We start from the raw sequence: 19,878 nt of genomic DNA on the forward strand, positions 1-19,878 counted from the left end.
ATGCAAAAAGTCCCATTTGGGCACCCAAAAATGACACAAATTTCTGCCCGTCACCTCAGGAGACTGAGCTGAAATGTCAGCGCCGGCAGTGATCTCACCTGAACGGCAGAACAATTGAATTGCTGCCGTTGGACGGTATGCGTGATGTATCGTTACATTGCAGCGCGCTGTTGGCTGGATCACACATCGTGCAGTCCAAGTTTAATCTCTCTGCTCATTTTTTATCTGCCCTGCCTGCAGACCCACTTAGTTTTGCCAAGGTGCAAAGTTACTTACTTTGCTCCAAACTAAGAATCAGCCCCACAGACTAGAGCAGCTATGGAAAATTCCAAAGTCACCTGTCTAGGCAGCAAATGCAAATAGGCTCCCTACATTCATTGTAATTTGCATGCCGAACACACAGCTATGTAATTACATGCTCCAACCTATAGTGACCGATCAGGTGTCAGCTGTCATTTATCTAAATGTCACTAACCAATAGAATCAGTGAGTGACCGAGACCAAGACAACTTGGCTACCTGTGAGCCCAGCAACACACAGACAAGGGTCTTTGGACTGGGGGGAGGGAAATACTAAGCAGTATAAAAGTGGAGAAGTGAGCCAGTGGAGAAGTTGCCCATGGCAACCAGTCAGCAGTGACTTCATATTTATCATTTGCGTACTATAAAAGTATACGTAGCAGCTGATTGGTTGCCATGGGCAACTTCTCCATTGGCTCACTTCTCCACTCTTATCACTGCTTTGTACATGTCCCCCTGGGTCTCCTACAATGCCCAATGCTAAACGGATCAGACTGTGGGGCATCATGTCACATGGAGATCAGCTGAGCAATGGAAAGAATACTGGTGGTTTTCTTAAACCAGAAACATTAAGGAACCACTGCAGGCAGCGGCTTATCAAGATTCACTAGGGCAACATCTCACGGTTAACTTCATGCCTATTGGGGTCGATTCAATTCACCGACAGTTGAATAGCGCCGGCTACTCCATACAGCGCCAAGTGACACTCAATTGTCGGGAATTCTTCTCTCACCCCCCGGGGGATGAGAGAAAAAATCCGACAAAAGTGCTGCCGCGCGAGGCTGATTCTGTCGGGAATCAGCATTACGGCGGTGACTTCAGTCGGAGATGTCGGGAATCAGCATTGCGGCGGTGACTTCAGTCGGAGAATGCCCATTCTCCCGACAAATCAACCTGTTACGTCCACGAGAACGAGCATTCACCGACTTAACTTGAGCTGAATTGAATAGCTCCAGGAGCTAATTCCCGGCGCTATTCAACTGTCGGTGAATTGAATCGACCCCATTGTACGCCTACTGCATTCTTGAAAAGTCCTATACATTTCTGTACTTGTGCGTGTCCCATACTGGAATGATAACACAGTAAAGCTGTATTTTGGACACAGAGAGATAGGAGAAGTCACAAGGGACCATTCCTAAAGAGTGTGCATCCTGGAGACTTATCACTGCGTTACACACACCGACGCAGAGGCTTAATGCAATGTTTCGGCACGGTACTGACCGTCAGCCTAACTGAATTATGACCACACGCCTGCACAAAGTGCGTAACCAAATCCAAAGACTGAAACTACCTCAGACTCCTCTTATTAATAGCAGAGTCTCAGAACATGCAAAGGATGAACATCGGTGTGATTGAGAACAGAACACTAAAAAATACAAACACGGTTACTGCCAGGAAGTGTAAATGAGCAAATTATAAGTATGGATTAGGTGAATGCATAATCCCCAGTGTTTTTCTAAATTGAAGGATTAAGATCAGCAAGATTACAGCAGGGATTGATAGCAATAACAAGAAATTGCCCCCAAAATCCTAATTATTTCCATTTTCCTTTATATTTTACAGCTAAACACAGTAACATAGAAACACAGAATTTGATGGCAGATAAGAACCACTTGGCCTATCTACTCTGTCTTCATTAATTTACCAGTATATTTTTGGAGTGTGGGAGGAAACGGAAGTACTCAAAGAAACACACTTCAGCACAGGAAGAATACACGAACTCCGCACAGTTAGGGTCATGGTGGGAATCGACCCCATGACCTCAGCGCTGTAAGGTAGTAATACTAACCATTACACCATCCGTACCGCGCCATTAAAGAACCCGGGACCTCAACGCTGTAAGGTAGTAATGCTAACCATTACACCATCCATACCGCGCCATTAAAGACAGCATGCAGCTTTAGATAAGTGATCTAGGCCACAGGCTCTCAAACTCAGTCCTCGAGACCCCAATCAGCTCATGTTTTCCAGGTCTCCTCACAGAATCACAAGTGAAATAATTAGCTCAACCTGTGGATGTTTTAAAATGTGTCAGCGAGTAATGAATGCACCTATGTTCCTGCTAGGTGTCCTGCAAAACGTGAACCATGTGGGGTCCAGAGGACCGAGTTTGAGAACCACTTATCCAGGCTGACAGAAGAGCTTACATTCCTTATGCATCACACACACGAGTCTTGAAAGCTTTCGTTTCCAGATCGTATGCTACAAATAATGTTTTTTTTTACTTCCACAGAAAGCGCGATGGTATTACTAGCATTTTTTAGGCATGAAACCACTTCCCTTTAATGCACGTTAAAATATACAACTAGGGCCCTCATTCCGAGTTGTTCGCTCGCAAGCTGTTTTTAGCAGCTTTGCACACGCTAAGCCGCCGCCTACTGGGAGTGAATCTTAGCTTATCAAAATTGCGAACGAAAGATTAGCAAAATTGCGAATAGACACTTCTTAGCAGTTTCTGAGTAGCTCCACACTTACTCGGCATCTGCGATCAGTTCAGTCAGTTTCGTTCCTGGTTTGACGTCACAAACACTCCCAGCGTTCGGCCAGACACTCCTCCGTTTCTCCAGCCACTCCCGCGTTTTTCCCAGAAACTGTAGCGTTTTTTCGCACACACCCATAAAACGGCCAGTTTCCGCCCAAAAACACCCACTTCCTGTCAATCACATTACGATCACCAGAACGAAGAAAAAACCTCGGAATGCCGTGAGTAAAATACCTAACTGCATAGCAAATTTACTTGGCGCAGACGCACTGCGGACATTGCGCATGCGCATTAGCGACTAATCGCTCCGTTGCGAGAAAAATATCACGAGCGAACAACTCAGAATGACCCCCTAGGGACCAAACCGGGTTATTCAAGGCACACACCGCCTGACACAAATAAAAGCTTTGTCTACAAATACAACCACTCTCAGATCACTTAACCCTTGGCCTTTTCATGTAGCAAGAACCTTATCTATATTGCACAATAATAGCCTAGATTCTCCTTCAAGCAACAGGATGCAAACCACCAACAGTATATAAAGCAGAGTCCTAAGTCTGCAAGGCAAAGGGAGTACCAGCAATGGCACAGAGTCATGTCAGAGGGGCAGAAGCAGCCCCTGGAAACAAATGACACTTATTTAAAAGGTTAAGGGAGAGAGATTGTTTATTGAAGAAACAGGATTTGTAGCGTACGTGACATATCTTAGAAATGCAGTGTGCGCTGTATAAACAGACTTTATGAATGGTTAGAAGAAAGCTGCATGTAATGCACAGGACATTTGCCTGGTACGACAAGACATAACATACACGTAATACAGAAGTCCTAAGTAGCATGCACGTAATATAGAACAACTGAAGGGCCTAGGCAAAGCACGAATGTAGTAAGTATGCTATCCTCACTGACGACTGGATACAGCATAATATGGAAAACAATAATCCAAAAACTGAACTAACAGGAATAGATATATAAATACACACTATATGTAAGCTCCCACGACTGGATATATCATGCATGTAATATGTAAGCCCCCAGGTCTGTATATGCGATACCACTTTCACACTGCCGCTTTGTCCCAGGTTATTGTCGGATTAACCTAGGTTGCAGCTTGGTGTGTAAGGGTCCACAGAAAAATAAAGACTGGGTCTAGTGACTCAGGTATCCAACCCGAGTAGCTTGCAGGACTGGTCCCGGGAAGGACCCAAGTTACTGGGCAGTGTGAATGGGTCCTCTCCAAACCCCATGGAGAGCCGACTCACCGACGCTTGGAGATGATGTCATATGCCACATCCTGCCTGCGCTGTGAGTGGGTTTCAAGCTGCTGTGACACAGCTTCAAACCCCTGTTCAGTGACCCAGGCTAGATTCGGGAATTCAGTGTGAAAGGGGTATGAATATATTATGACATGACTGTATACGTCATGCATGTTACAGGTAAGCTCCAAATGACTGTATACATCATGCATGTTACATGTAAGCTCCACTGTATACATCATGCATGTTACATGTAAGCTCCAAATGACTGTATATCTCTCTATAAAAGCGCTGCGGAATATGTGTTCGCTATATAAATAACTGGTAGTAATAATAATAATCATGTATGTTACATGTAAGCTCCCATGACTGGATACATCATGCATGCGCGCATAACATATATATATATATATATATATATATATATATATATATATATATATATATATATAGATAGATAGATAGAGAGAGAGATCTCTATCTATCAAGCATGTAATATGAAAGCTCCCATGACTGTGTAAATGTATGATGACTTGACTGTATCTCATACTTTGATTTTGTGTGTGTGTGTGTTATATATATATATATCGTACTATCAGCATATATGCAATGTGTAAACTTCCCTAGCTGACGCAGAGTGATGTAAAAAAATAATATATATATATATATATATATATATATATATATATATATATATATATATATATATATAAAAGCTCCATGACTGGACGCATGCTGCCGCGGCTGGATACACCATGCATGTAATGATACAGATGTGCCACACTTGCTGTACATGTAACGGTCACCTGTCTGGCTGAATGCTGTACAGCACACCTGTGTGTGTGCAGGGCACTGCTGCCCCTCCTGTGTATAAGCCCCAGCAGTCACCCCCCTAGTTACCTGCCCGTGGCGGCGCCGCTGCTCCCGCTCCCGGTTCCGGCTGCCCCTCTCTCCCTCTCCCTCACAGACACTGAAGATGGCGGCGCCGCGGAGCCTGGGGAGCGCCGATCACATCGATATGGGCACAGATTTCCCCCCTCGGCAGCTACGTGTGTGACGTCACCGGGCTCTGAGCCTGCCACAGTGCCACTGACTCTCTGCCCAGGAGCGCCGAGCGCGTCGATCTGACAGCAGCAGCAACAGTAGCAGCACATGACAGAACAAAGAGGAGTGACCAGGCAAGCCTAAGCAATGGTCCCTGTCACATAGGCAGCGCCTGCACGCACGTAGCAGCACCATTATACTGATGTATGCTCTGCAGGGGACTATAGGTACTGACTAGCCACACGAAATGTCTTTATAATACAGAGGAGTAACTAGGCAAGCCTAAGCAATGGCCCCTGTCACATAGGCATTGCCTGCTTGGACACTGCCATTATGCTGGAGACTCTGAGAGCTGACCAGTCACACCAAAATGATGACTGTATAATACAGAGGAGTGACCAGGCATGCCTAAGCAATAGCTCGGGTGACATAGGGGAACAGTTACTAAGCAGTGATAAGAGCGGAGAAGTGAGCCAGTGGAGAAATTTCCCCATTAACCAATCAGCAGCTCTGTATCATTTTATAGTACGCAAATTATAGATGTTACTTCAGTGCTGATTGGTTGCCATGGGCAACTTCTCAGCTCTTATCACTGCTTAGTAAATGTACCCCTTAGATACAGAGTCTTGTTCTGATCCATAGCAACAAACACATAGATACGGTAACAGCATCATTTAAAAACTAGACTACAAACCATAAAAGAGGAACTAAACCTTACCCTATATTTATCAATTCCATTAAACAGCTACCAATTCATAAAATGGGAATGTAGGGTCTGATTCAGAGTTGGTGAGTGGGCTGCGCATATGCAGATTCTTGCAGAACGGGTCCTAGGTCATCACATGCAGTGCCTCCTAAGCCGCAGCCTGATTGAAACAGGTCGCTATGGTGATCCGATGCTGCAGCTCTGGACTCAGCACTTGGATCTGTGATGCCGGCAGTATGCCCTCGGACTCCTCCTGCGGCATCAGCATAGTGTAACAAAGGCGCAGAAGCCATGCTATTAGCGACCATCTCTGAATCACCCCCTTAGCAGACCAAAGGTAGACAAATTGGGGTGCTCCAGTTTCTGTGGTACTGCACAGTGTTGCTCTTAGGGCATGGTAAAACTGTGGCAAGACATGCTGGCACGTGTAGTTCTGCAGTGGCTAGAGTGACAGCTGTAGCCTGGTCCTGACATGGACATTGATGCTGAATACTGACAGAATAGCTTAGTAGTGTAGCTACACTGTAGTGTGATCTGTAAACAGGTAAGGAAGTCAGTCAGACTTATGTGGAGCAAAATGCAGGGTAGGTTTATTGATCCAAGTCACTGACTAGGGTATTTCACATTAATATGGCAGCACAGCTGACTGGTGGGAACAAGACTTAGAGCCTGACTTGTGCGTGCGTCCAAATCGCACGGTGCACGTGTCCGGATGATTACTGCACAGAGGTGCAGAACGGATTTTAGTGGGTGATACTTGGAGGTAACGGGGGTGACTAGGCAGACGTGGGAATGTCAGTCACAGTGGTTGCATCTAAAGATGCAGAACTGCTCCCAGAGGACGCCATGCTCACATGGAGAAACTGCTTCGCATAGGTGGAAACCGTGCTTACCATAGGGGAGAAACGGCGCTTCCCATTGGGCAGAAACCGCGCTTCCCATAGAGGAGAAACCGTGCTTCTCATAGGGGAGAAACCGCATTTCCCATAGGGGAGAAACCGCGCTTCCCATAGGGGAGAAACCGCGCTTCCCATAGGGGAGAAACCGCGTTTCACATAGGGGAGAAACCGCGCTTCACATAGGGGAGAGGAGAAACCGCGCTTCCCATAGAGGAGAAACCGTACTTCCCATAGGGGGGAAACCGCCCTTCCCATAGGGGAGAAACCGCGCTTCTCATAGGGGAGAAACCGCATTTCCCATAGGGGAGAAACCGCGCTTCCCATAGGGGAGAAACCGCGTTTCACATAGGGGAGAAACCGCGCTTCACATAGGGGAGAGGAGAAACCGCGCTTCCCATAGAGGAGAAACCGTGCTTCCCATAGGGGGGAAACCGCCCTTCCCATAGGGGAGAAACCGCACTTCCCATAGGGGAGAAACCGCATTTCCCATAGGGGAGAAACCGCGCTTCCCATAGGGGAGAAACCGTGCTTCTCATAGGGGAGAAACCGCATTTCCCATAGGGGAGAAACCGCGCTTCCCATAGGGGAGAAACCGCGCTTCCCATAGGGGAGAAACCGCGTTTCACATAGGGGAGAAACCGCACTTCACATAGGGGAGAGGAGAAACCGCGCTTCCCATAGAGGAGAAACCGTGCTTCCCATAGGGGGGAAACCGCCTTTCCCATTGGGGAGAAACCGTGCTTCTCATAGGGGAGAAACCGTGCTTCTCATAGGGGAGAAACTGCGCTTTCCATAGGGGAGAAATCGCGTTTCACATAGGGGAGAAACCGCTCTTCCCATAGGGGAGAAACCGCGCTTCCCATAGGGGAGAAGCCGCGCTTCCCATAGGGGAGAAGCCGCGCTTCCCATAGGGGAGAAACCGTGCTTCCCATAGGGGGGAACTGCGCTTCCCATAGGGGAGAAACAGCGCTTCCCATAGGGGAGAAACCGTGTTTCCCATAGGTGAGAAACCGCGTTTACCATAGGGGAGAAACCGCGCTTCCCATAGGGGAGAAACCGCGCTTTTCCCATAGGGGAGAAACCGCGCTTCCCATAGGGGGGAACTGCGCTTCCCATAGGGGAGAAACTGCGCTTCCTATAGGGGAGAAACCGCGCTTCCCATAGGGGAGAAACCGCGCTTCCCATAGGGGAGAGGAGAAACCGCGCTTCCCATAGAGGAGAAACCGCGCTTCCCATAGAGGAGAAACCGCGCTTCACATAGATGAGAAACCGCGCTTCCCATAGAGGAGAAACCGCGCTTCCCATAGGGGAGAAACCGCGCTTCCCATAGGGGGGAAACCGTGCTTCTCATAGGGGAGAAACCGTGCTTCTCATAGGGGAGAAACTGCGCTTCCCATAGGGGAGAAATCGCGTTTCACATAGGGGAGAAACCGCTCTTCCCATAGGGGAGAAACCGCGCTTCCCATAGGGGAGAAGCCGCGCTTTCCATAGGGGAGAAACCGCGCTTCCCATAGGGGAGAAACCGTGCTTCCCATAGGGGGGAACTGCGCTTCCCATAGGGGAGAAACAGCACTTCCCATAGGGGAGAAACCGTGCTTCCCATAGGTGAGAAACCGCGTTTACCATAGGGGAGAAACCGCGCTTCCCATAGGGGAGAAACCGCGCTTTTCCCATAGGGGAGAAACCGCGCTTCCCATAGGGGGGAACTGCGCTTCCCATAGGGGAGAAACTGCGCTTCCTATAGGGGAGAAACCGCGCTTCCCATAGGGGAGAGGAGAAACCGCGCTTCCCATAGAGGAGAAACCGCGCTTCCCATAGAGGAGATACCGCGCTTCACATAGATGAGAAACCGCGCTTCCCATAGAGGAGAAACTGCGCTTCCCATAGGGGAGAAACCGCGCTTCCCATAGGGGGGAAACCGCGCTTCCCATAGGGGAGAAACCGCGCTTCCCATAGGGGAGAAACCGCGTTTCACATAGGGGAGAAACCGCGCTTCACATAGGGGAGAGGAGAAACCGCGCTTCCCATAGAGGAGAAACCGTGCTTCCCATAGTGGGGAAACCGCCCTTCCCATAGGGGAGAAACCGCGCTTCCCATTGGGGAGAAACCGCGCTTTTCCCATAGGGGAGTAACCGTGCTTCCCATAGGGGAGAAACCGCACTTTTCCCATAGGGGAGAAACCGCGCTTCCCATAGGGGAGAAACCGCGCTTCCCATAGAGGAGAAACCACGCTTCCCATAGGGGAGGAAACTGCGCTTCCCATAGGGGAGAAACCGCGCTTCCCATAGGGGAGGAAACTGCGCTTCCCATAGGGGAGAAACCGTGCTTACCATAGAGGAGAAACCGCGCTTCCCATAGGGGAGGAAACTGCGCTTCCCATAGGGGAGGAAACTGCGCTTACCATAGGGCTGGTGCAAGTTCCGATGGTGTCTAAAGATGCACCCAGACGGTACTGCTTGAGCCTGTATCTCATCTCATGTCTGGTGAGAGTGTTAAGGCCCGTACACACTGGTCGATATATCGGCCGTTCTCTTGAACGGCCGATATATCGCGGGACCGTCGGCCAGTGTGTACGGCCGATACGTCTGTGAACTCCGTCGTTCACAGACGTATCGCGTCGGCCGCGCAGCACAGCCGACGGCCAATATATCTACCGATATATTGGCGCGTCGCTGTGTGTGTACGGGGCGGTCGCCCGACCGCCCGTACACATGCTGCGGCGGCCGGCGGTGATTGACACCTGAACTGGGCGGGTGCCCGCCCAGTTCATGACTTCAGTCCCCCGACGGATCGGGCAGTGTGTATGCACAGCACACTGCCCGATCCGTACATAGATATATCTGCAGATCAATTGATCTGCAGATATATCTATTAGTGTGTACCCACCTTTACAGTCACATGCAATACCCACTGAGGACATTTATAAATGCCAACAGACTGCTGCATGCAATACTGATGTGCAGCTATATACAATGTGATTAGTCATTATACAGCTGTGTGGTTATACGCAATGTGATCAGTCATTATATTGCTCTGTGCTTCTATGTAGTTTAATCAGACACTATTGCTGGTGTAGCCTAACCCATATTATTACTATTAGCCAGGACGATCCAGCTGATCCAGCCCAGTATAAAAGCTTGGATGTCGTGGCCAATCTAACACCCATTTAATACAAATCACCTGGCCCCCATCATCTGAGAGGCTTTGACACGACTGTCGCAGTAATAGCTGCAAACTTGCATCTGTTTGTAGAAATGTCTCTGCTTAGTTTCCACATATGTATTGCGAGTTTCCGGTTTGTTGTGTGTGTAACCTCATGTATAATTTATAGCCCTTTATAAAACACCAACATGCCACAAACCATTCCTCTTGTTTTCTCTAACGTCCTAGTGGATACTGGGGAATGGTAGATTACCATGGGGTATAGATCGGGTCCACTGGAGCCTGGCACTTTAAGAAATCAATAGTGTGTGCTGGCTCCCCTCCTCTATGCCCCTCCTAGCAGACTCAGTTTAGAAAATGTGCCCTAGCAGCCGGGTGCATTCTGTTGCTCTCCAGAGAGTTTTCTTCAGAAATTTGTTTTAGTTTGTTGTTTTCAGGCACACTGGTTGGCAACCAGTCTGCCTGCGTCGTGGGGGAGGGACCGAATCAACTTCCTAAAGAGTTAATGGTTCGTATCCCATATGACAGGACATTGAACTCCTGAGGTGATGTTTCTCATACCCCTGGGGTGTGAGCCCACGTCCAGCAGCATGCCTCCACCCCTAACAGATGCAGAAAAGACGCGGTTCAGTGAGTAATACGCAAGGGTCCCGGTTAGCGGATCCCCGGTGCAAATTGGTGGCATGAAGGGACAGTGATCACCCCACTACGGGCCGCATTGCCCACTGGGGATCCGGATTGAAAGTCGACAGTAACTAGGTCGACAATGTCTAGGTCGACCACTATTGGTCAACAGTAACTAGGTCAACAGGGTGTCTAGGTCGACAGGGTCTTTAGGTCGACATGTTCTAGGTCGACATGAGTTTTTCACAATTTTTTTCTTTTTTTGAACCTTTTCATACTTAACGATCCACGTGGACTACGATTGGAACGGTAATCTGTGCCGAGCGAAGCGGTAGCAGAGCGAAGGCACCATGCCCAAAGCATGGCGAGCGAAGCGAGCCATGCGAGGGGACGCGGTGCACTAATTGGGGTTCCCAGTCACTCTACGAAGAAAACGACACCAAAATAACATTAAAAACTCATGTCGACCTTTTGACCTGTCGACCTAGAACATGTCGACCTAAAGACCCTGTCGACCTAGACACCCTGTCGACCTAGTTACTGTCGACCAATAGTGGTCGACCTAGACATTGTCGACCTAGTTACTGTCGACTTTCAATACCACACCCGCCCACTGAGTGCCCAGACTAGCAGCATAGTAAACAGGGGTTGCGTGCTCTCGTTTTACACATTTAATGGAGAAAGTCAGTATAAAAAATAATGCAGGCACCACGCGCCATTAGGGGGGTGGGGCTTCCTGGAGAATGGGACCAGAGGCTAAATGGCGCCATTTCTTGCTGCTGCTGATACAGGCTGCGTGAGGAGACTGCTGCTCCACAGGACCCACTGAATCACCATTGTAACTGGTACCAGGGGGTTATAGTGAAGGGGGAGCACATAATCTGCGGTTCTATCGCTGTGTGGAAAATTACACATAGAAGACACCCAGCAGGGCGCTGCTCGGTCTGTGGTGTAGTGTGCTGGTTCCAATCCTCTCTGTGTCACTCCATTCAGGGTGATCTGGGATAAGTGTGCATATCTAACTAATACTGCACTGTGTTATCATACTAACTGTGTGTTTTCTGCTCAGACATGTCTGCAAATAAGTCTGTGTGTACTTTATGCAAGGCTAGGTTTACACCTTCCTCACAGGGGTCCCTTATGTGTACCCAGTGCTCCATTCCTTCACAGGGAAGTAATGTGCAGGAACTTGAGTGGATGGAATCATTTAAAACTATGATTTCCAGTATTAATTCAGCGTTAGCTATGGCTAAACAAGAAAGACAGACCCTGAAACAAACTATCGACGTGCTTATGGTAGCTGCTGCAGCCCCCCCTGTTGGTCTCTCATAAACACACTCTCCCTCAATTATTACAATCTGATTCTGAACTACCAGAATTTGAGGAAGGGGAGGCTGAGGTGGACGAGGATAATTCCCTGTCCCCATATGTTGAGGACCTAATTTATGCCATTAGAGGGGTGCTCAATTTTCCTGATAAGGAGGAAAAACAGACAGAGGAATTGTTTTTTAATGTGAAACCAAAGTCCTCTGCAACCTTCCCGGTTTCTAAGGAATTAGGATCCCTGGCTAAAGCAGCATGGATAAATCCTGACAAAAAATGTATTACCCCTAAACGGGTGTGAAATTCATTCCCTTGCCCTACAGAGGATAGGAAAGTCTGGGAAACCCCACAGACAGTGGATACTTCTGTGTCCAGGCTGTCACATAAGATTGTTTTACCTGTACCTGGAGCTATTTCCCTTAAAGACCCAGCTGATCGCAAGATTAAAACCACTCTCAATCAATTTACTATACAGCTGCAGTGCCAGATTAAGGTCCACATGGGCCTGGAGCTGAAAATCAGGAAGGGCCTATTGTGTGCTGCTGCAGGGGGTGTGACAAGCGATACGGTGGTATGTCTAGTGATGTGGGGGAGTGGTCTATAGGTGTGTGGTCTGTGATATGGGTTTCTCCATATTTCTCTAACGTCCTAGTGGATGCTGGGACTCCGTCAGGACCATGGGGAATAGCGGGCTCCGCAGGAGACAGGGCACATCTAAAAAAGCTTTTAGGTCACATGGTGCGTACTGGCTCCTCCCCCTATGACCCTCCTCCAAGCCTCAGTTAGGTTTTTGTGCCCGTCCGAGAGGGTGCAATCTAGGTGGCTCTCCTAAAGAGCTGTTTAGAAAAGTTTTTTTTTAGGTTTCAATCTCAGTGATTCCTGCTGGCAACAGGATCACTGCATCGAGGGACTTAGGGGAGAGATTTCCAACTCACCTGCGTGCAGGATGGATTGGAGTCTTAGGCTACTGGACACTTAGCTCCAGAGGGAGTCGGAACACAGGTCAGCCTGGGGTTCGTCCCGGAGCCGCGCCGCCGATCCCCCTTACAGACGCTGAAGAGACGGCAGAACGGAGGTCCGGAAAGCAGGCGGCAGAAGACTCCTCAGTCTTCTTGAAGGTAGCGCACAGCACGGCAGCTGTGCGCCATTGTTGTCACACGGCTCACTGACTCAGTCACGGAGGGTGCAGGGCGCTGCTGGGGGCGCCCTGGGCAGCAATATAATTACCTTTAGTGGCAAAATAAATACATCACATATAGCCATTAAGGCTATATGTATGTATTTTAACCCAGGCCAGTTTCTTAAAAACCGGGGAAAAGCCCGCCGAAAAAGGGGCGGAGCTTATTCTCCTCAGCACTCAGCGCCATTTTCCTGCTCAGCTCCGCTGGTGAGGAAGGCTCCCAGGTCTCTCCCCTGCACTGCACTACAGAAACAGGGTAACAAAGAGAAGGGGGGCATAAATTGGCGATATTTATATATTAAGAGCGCATATATAGTAAACAACACCTTCTAGGGTTGTTTATATACATTTATAGCGCTTTTGGTGTGTGCTGGCAAACTCTCCCTCTGTCTCCCCAAAGGGCTAGGGGGTCCTGTCTTCGATTAGAGCATTCCCTGTGTGGCTGCTGTGTGTCGGTACGTGTGTGTCGACATGTATGAGGACGATGTTGGTGTGGAGGCAGAGCAATTGCCGATGATGGTAATGTCACCCCCTAGGGAGTCGACACCGGAATGGATGGCTTTAGTTATGGAATTACGTGATAATGTCAGCACATTACAAAAGTCAGTTGACGAAATAAGACGCCCGGCAAACCAGTTAGTACCGGTTCAGGCGTCTCAGACACCGTCAGGGGCTGTAAAACGTCCTTTACCTCAGTCAGTCGACACGGGTACCGACACAGATGAATCTAGTGTCGACGGTGAAGAAACAAACGTATTTTCCAATAGGGCCACACGTTATATGATCACGGCAATGAAGGAGGCTTTGCAGATCTCTGATACTGCTGGTACCTCAAAAAGGGGTATTATGTGGGGGGTGAAAAAACTACCTGTATTTTTTCCAGAATCAGAGGAATTGAATGACGTGTGTGATGAAGCGTGGGTTAACCCCGATAGAAAACTGCTAATTTCCAAGAAGTTATTGGCATTATACCCTTTCCCACCAGAGGTTAGGGCGCGCTGGGAAACACCCCCTAGGGTGGATAAGGCGCTCACACGTTTATCAAAGCAAGTGGCGTTGCCGTCTCCTGATACGGCCGCCCTCAAGGATCCAGCAGATAGGAGGCTGGAAACTACACTGAAGAGTATATACACACATACTGGTGTTATACTGCGACCGGCAATAGCCTCAGCCTGGATGTGCAGTGCTGGGGTAGTGTGGTTGGATTCTCTGACTGAAAATATTGATACCCTGGATAGGGACAGTATTTTATTGACTCTAGAGCAATTAAAGGATGCTTTCCTTTATATGCGAGATGCTCAGAGGGATGTTTGTACTCTAGCATCAAGAGTAAGCGCGATGTCCATATCTGCCAGAAGAAGTTTATGGACGCGACAGTGGTCAGGTGATGCGGATTCCAAGAGGCATATGGAAGTATTGCCATATAAAGGAGAGGAATTGTTTGGGGTCGGTCTTTCGGACCTGGTGGCCACGGCAACTGCCGGCAAATCCACTTTTTTACCTCAGACCCCCTCCCAACAGAAAAAGACACCGTCTTTTCAGCCGCAGTCCTTTCGCTCCTATAAAAAGCGACCAAAAGGACAGTCTTATCTGCCGCGAGGCAGAGGAAAGGGTAAGAAAGGGCAGCAAGCAGCCCCTGCCCAGGAACAGAAGCCCGCCCCGGCTTCTACAAAGCCATCAGCATGACGCTGGGGCTTTACAAGCGGACTCAGGAACGGTGGGGGGTCGACTCAAGATTTTCAGCAATCAATGGGTTCACTCACAAGTGGACCCGTGGGTCCTGCAGATAGTATCTCAGGGTTACATGCTGGAGTTCGAAAGGTCTCCCCCTCGCCGGTTCCTAAAGTCTGCTTTACCAACGTCTCCCTCAGAAAGGACGTCGGTTTTGGAAGCCATTCACAAGCTGTATTCTCAGCAGGTGATAGTCAAGGTACCCCTCCTACAACAGGGAAAGGGGTATTATTCCACACTATTTGTGGTACCGAAACCGGACGGTTCGGTAAGGCCTATTCTAAATCTGAAATCCTTGAACCTGTACATAAAGAAATTCAAGTTCAAGATGGAGTCACTCAGAGCAGTGATAGCGAATCTGGAAGAAGGAGACTTCATGGTGTCCTTGGACATAAAAGATGCTTATCTACATGTCCCGATTTACCCCTCACACCAAGGGTATCTCAGGTTCGTGATACAAGACTGTCATTATCAGTTTCAAACGCTGCCGTTTGGGTTGTCCACGGCCCCTCGGGTCTTTACCAAGGTAATGACCGAAATGATGGTTCTTCTACGAAGAAAAGGCGTATTAATTATCCCTTACTTGGACGATCTCCTGATAAGGGCAAAGTCCAGAGAACAGCTGGAAGTCGGTGTAGCGCTAACACAAGTAGTGCTTCAGCAACACGGGTGGATTCTAAATCTTCCAAAATCTCAATTGACCCCGACAACACATCTGCTGTTCCTGGGCATGATTCTGGACACGGTTCAGAAAAAGGTATTTCTCCCGGAAGAGAAAGCAAGGGAGTTATCCGAACTTGTCAAGAACCTCCTAAAACCAGGAACTGTGTCAGTACATCAATGCACAAGAGTCCTGGGAAAGATGGTGGCTTCGTACGAAGCGATTCCATTCGGCAGATTCCATGCACGAACATTTCAGTGGGATCTGCTGGACAAATGGTCCGGATCGCATCTGCACATGCATCAGCGGATAACACTGTCACCGAGAACAAGGTTGTCTCTCCTGTGGTGGTTGCAGACTGCCCATCTGTTAGTGGGCCGCAGATTCGGCATACAGGACTGGGTCCTGGTGACTACGGATGCCAGCCTACGAGGTTGGGGAGCAGTCACAAAGGGAAGAAACTTCCAGGGCGTGTGGTCAAACCTGGAGACGTCTCTTCACATAAATATACTGGAGCTAAGAGCGATCTACAATGCTCTAAGCCTGGCAAAATCGCTGCTTCAGGGTCAGCCGGTGTTGATCCAGTCCGACAACATCACGGCAGTCGCCCACGTAAACCGACAAGGCGGCACGAGAAGCAGGAGTGCAATGGCAGAAGCTGCAAGGATTCTGCGCTGGGCGGAGAATCATGTCGTAGCACTGTCAGCAGTGTTCATCCCGGGAGTGGACAACTGGGAAGCAGATTTCCTCAGCAGACACGACCTTCACCCGGGAGAGTGGGGACTTCATCCAGAAGTTTTCCACATGATTGTGAACCGTTGGGAAAAACCAAAGGTGGACATGATGGCGTCTCGCCTCAACAAAAAATTGGACAGGTATTGCGCCAGGTCAAGAGACCCTCAGGCAATAGCTGTGGACGCTCTGGTAACACCGTGGGTGTACCAGTCAGTGTATGTGTTCCCTCCTCTGCCTCTCATACCAAAGGTACTGAGAATTATACGGAAAAGAGGAGTAAGAACAATACTGGTAGCTCCGGACTGGCCAAGAAGAACTTGGTATCCGGAACTTCAAGAGATGCTCACGGAGGATCCGTGGCCTCTACCTCTAAGAAGGGATCTGCTTCAGCAGGGACCTTGTATGTTCCAAGACTTACCGCGGCTGCGTTTGACGGCATGGCGGTTGAACGCCGGATTCTAAAAGAGAAGGGCATTCCTGAGGAAGTTATTCCTACTTTAATTAAAGCCAGGAAAGAAGTGACCGCACAACATTATCACCGCATTTGGAGAAAATATGTTGCGTGGTGTGAGGCCAAGAAGGCTCCAACGGAAGAATTTCAATTGGGTCGATTCTTACATTTCCTGCAAGCAGGATTGTCTATGGGCCTCAAATTGGGGTCCATTAAAGTTCAAATTTCGGCCTTATCAATTTTCTTCCAGAAGGAATTGGCGTTAGTGCCTGAAGTACAAACTTTTGTCAAAGGTGTACTACATATACAACCCCCAATAGTGCCTCCAGTGGCACCGTGGGATTTGAACGTGGTTCTAAATTTTCTCAAATCTCATTGGTTTGAGCCTTTAAAATCGGTAGATTTAAAATACCTTACATGGAAGGTAACCATGCTGTTGGCCCTGGCTTCAGCCAGGAGAGTTTCGGAGTTGGCAGCTTTGTCATACAAAAGCCCATATCTGATATTCCATTCGGACAGGGCAGTATTGAGGACACGTCCTCAATTTCTCCCTAAGGTGGTTTCGGCATTTCACTTGAACCAGCCTATTGTGGTGCCTGCGGCTACTAGCGACTTGGAGGACTCCAAGTTACTGGACGTTGTCAGAGCATTAAAAATATATATTTCAAGGACAGCTGGAGTCAGAAAATCTGACTCGTTGTTTACATTGTATGCACCCAACAAGTTGGGTGCTCCTGCGTCTAAACAGACGATTGCACGTTGGATATGTAGTACAATCCAACTTGCACATTCTGTGGCAGGCCTGCCACAGCCTAAATCTGTAAAGGCCCATTCCACAAGGAAAGTGGGCTCATCCTGGGCGGCTGCCCGAGGAGTCTCGGCATTACAACTTTGCCGAGCAGCTACGTGGTCAGGGGAGAACACGTTTGTAAAATTTTACAAATTTGATACTCTGGCTAAAGAGGACCTGGAGTTCTCTCATTCGGTGCTGCAGAGTCATCCGCACTCTCCCGCCCGTTTGGGAGCTTTGGTATAATCCCCATGGTCCTGACGGAGTCCCAGCATCCACTAGGACGTTAGAGAAAATAAGAATTTACTTACCGATAATTCTATTTCTCATAGTCCGTAGTGGATGCTGGGCGCCCATCCCAAGTGCGGATTGTCTGCAATGCTTGTACATAGTTATTGTTACAAAAATCGGGTTATTACTGTTGTTGTGAGCCATCTGTTCAGAGGCTACTTCGTTTGTGTTATCATACTGTTAACTGGGTTCAGATCACAAGTTGTACGGTGTGATTGGTGTGGCTGGTATGAGTCTTACCCGGGATTCAAGATCCTTCCTTATTGTGTACGCTCGTCCGGGCACAGTACCTAACTGAGGCTTGGAGGAGGGTCATAGGGGGAGGAGCCAGTACGCACCATGTGACCTAAAAGCTTTTTTAGATGTGCCCTGTCTCCTGCGGAGCCCGCTATTCCCCATGGTCCTGACGGAGTCCCAGCATCCACTACGGACTATGAGAAATAGAATTATCGGTAAGTAAATTCTTATTTTCTATTAGTGTTTATCCCACACACCTAGGCGCTGCAGTAAATTAATTAAATTAATAATGCAGAGATTATTGCAGTGATGCCATATAATACATAGATAGCCTTACAGCCATATAATACAAAGAGCATTGCAGAGAATGCCATAAAATACAGAGCGTATTGCAGTGACTGCTAGATAATACAGAGAGCATTACAGTGACATTCATATTATACAGAGAGCATCAGTGGCCATTGATAAAAAAGAGTGCATTGTAGTGCACATCACCAAGCATCCAAGTGACCTCCATACAATACAAAGAACATTGTAATGAGTCACATATAAAATAGAGAGCTCTATCACCATAAAATACAGAAGACATCACAGCCGCACACCATGGCCCGTGGAATGAAATAAATCAGACAGAAACTATATCTATGTATGTATTGATCTATAATCAGTACTTATTGGAATTCACACTTTTTAGCGTTGGGCTCTGATAGAGGCTCTGGTCAGGCACCTCACTGGAAGAATGTCTGGGTAAACACAGCACACCAAACACAGCACCGCCTCCCTTCTCTGTTCTTTACTCCCACCTCTATCCTGGCTCCCTTTATACTGTGTGCACCAGAGCCAGTCGGGGAGATATATTATCCTGGCATGGATCGTGCCAGTATATCTCATCCTGCTTCTCCTCTTTACCGAGACAAAGCAAGAAGGAGTAGTGACGAGATATAGTAACATCTTGGATGCCGGAGTAGGGGCGACAAACCCTCCTTCCCTCCAGCGATCCCTTCCACAGCCCATCAGCCTAGTGCTGATGCTCTGTCTCTCTCCTTCCTGTCGGCTCCACTGGGCATGCGCATTATCTCGCTACTATCACGATATCTCCCATGCACCCCAGAGCCACAATGACTGTGAAAGGTGCAAAAACACCTGCAGCTGTTGAAATCAGTAGCTGCAGGTGTCAGATCGGTCAGTGCCACTGACCATTCAATACATAGGCTTGTACATCTTGTAGATAGCAGCACCGGTAATGACAGGGGCGCATAGCACCACTGTCATTTAGCACACATCTGCACAGTAATACATGGGGAAGAAGCGGAGTCAGCACACATAACAGACACTGATACAATTTCTCCCATATAATGACTAACAAACATCAACCCCACTGTGTCAACACAGACACACTGGTCAGAATTCAATTGATATCGCCACCCAATCTCCCGTCTAAGGTGGTGGGAGATCACAGGGGCGATATTCAATTGATGTCTGTTATCGCGCCGATCGCACCCATTAGTGTTAGGTTTAGCCGCATAAAGCAGCTAAACCCAGCTAAACTAATGGGCGCGATCGCAAAAAGTGCCATTTGGGCACCCAAACAGGACACTTTTTGTACACTCTAGCTGAAATGTCAGCGCTGGCAGACGATTGTACCCGAATGGAGCAACAATTGAATTGTTCTGCTGGGCGCCATCTAGTGGCTGCCGGCGAGAAAAACAATTGAATGTCGCCCACTGAGTCTGCGGCTATGCTGTAGTAAAGCAGAGCCCAGGCAGGATCAGCCACGGTCCACGGCAGCTCTGAAGAGTGATGATTATTGATCATCATCACCCTTCATTAATCATGACGCTGCAGCTCAGTCCCAGCCACCTTGACCTCCGGGCCCCACACCTCAGTTATCCCATGTGCCCCAGCATACTTATATACACAAATATACGAGAAATACAACATACATATAAATACATAAATATACCTTCCAGACCCCACATATTATAATTGATAATAAAAAACCTGACTAGA

General features: G+C 48.3%; 1 protein-coding gene across 3 annotated transcripts in view; it reads right to left on the reverse strand.

Moving 5' to 3' along the window:
- Positions 1-19,878, reverse strand: part of PRPSAP2 (phosphoribosyl pyrophosphate synthetase associated protein 2) — a 102,372-nt gene that overhangs the window by 54,714 nt on the left and 27,780 nt on the right. The window contains exon 1 of one of the 3 annotated variants that reach the window (XM_063934938.1): positions 4,935-5,106. The exons of 1 other annotated variant lie outside the window; for it this stretch is intronic. The gene's annotated coding sequence lies outside the window, so the exon portion shown is untranslated. Of the gene's footprint in view, positions 1-4,934; positions 5,107-19,878 lie in introns of those variants that run through there. One more of the 3 variants, XM_063934939.1, reaches the window with a different exon arrangement.

The sequence above is a fragment of the Pseudophryne corroboree genome, chromosome 7, assembly GCF_028390025.1.
Source record: "Pseudophryne corroboree isolate aPseCor3 chromosome 7, aPseCor3.hap2, whole genome shotgun sequence".
In the NCBI taxonomy this organism is placed as follows: Eukaryota; Metazoa; Chordata; class Amphibia; order Anura; family Myobatrachidae; genus Pseudophryne; species Pseudophryne corroboree.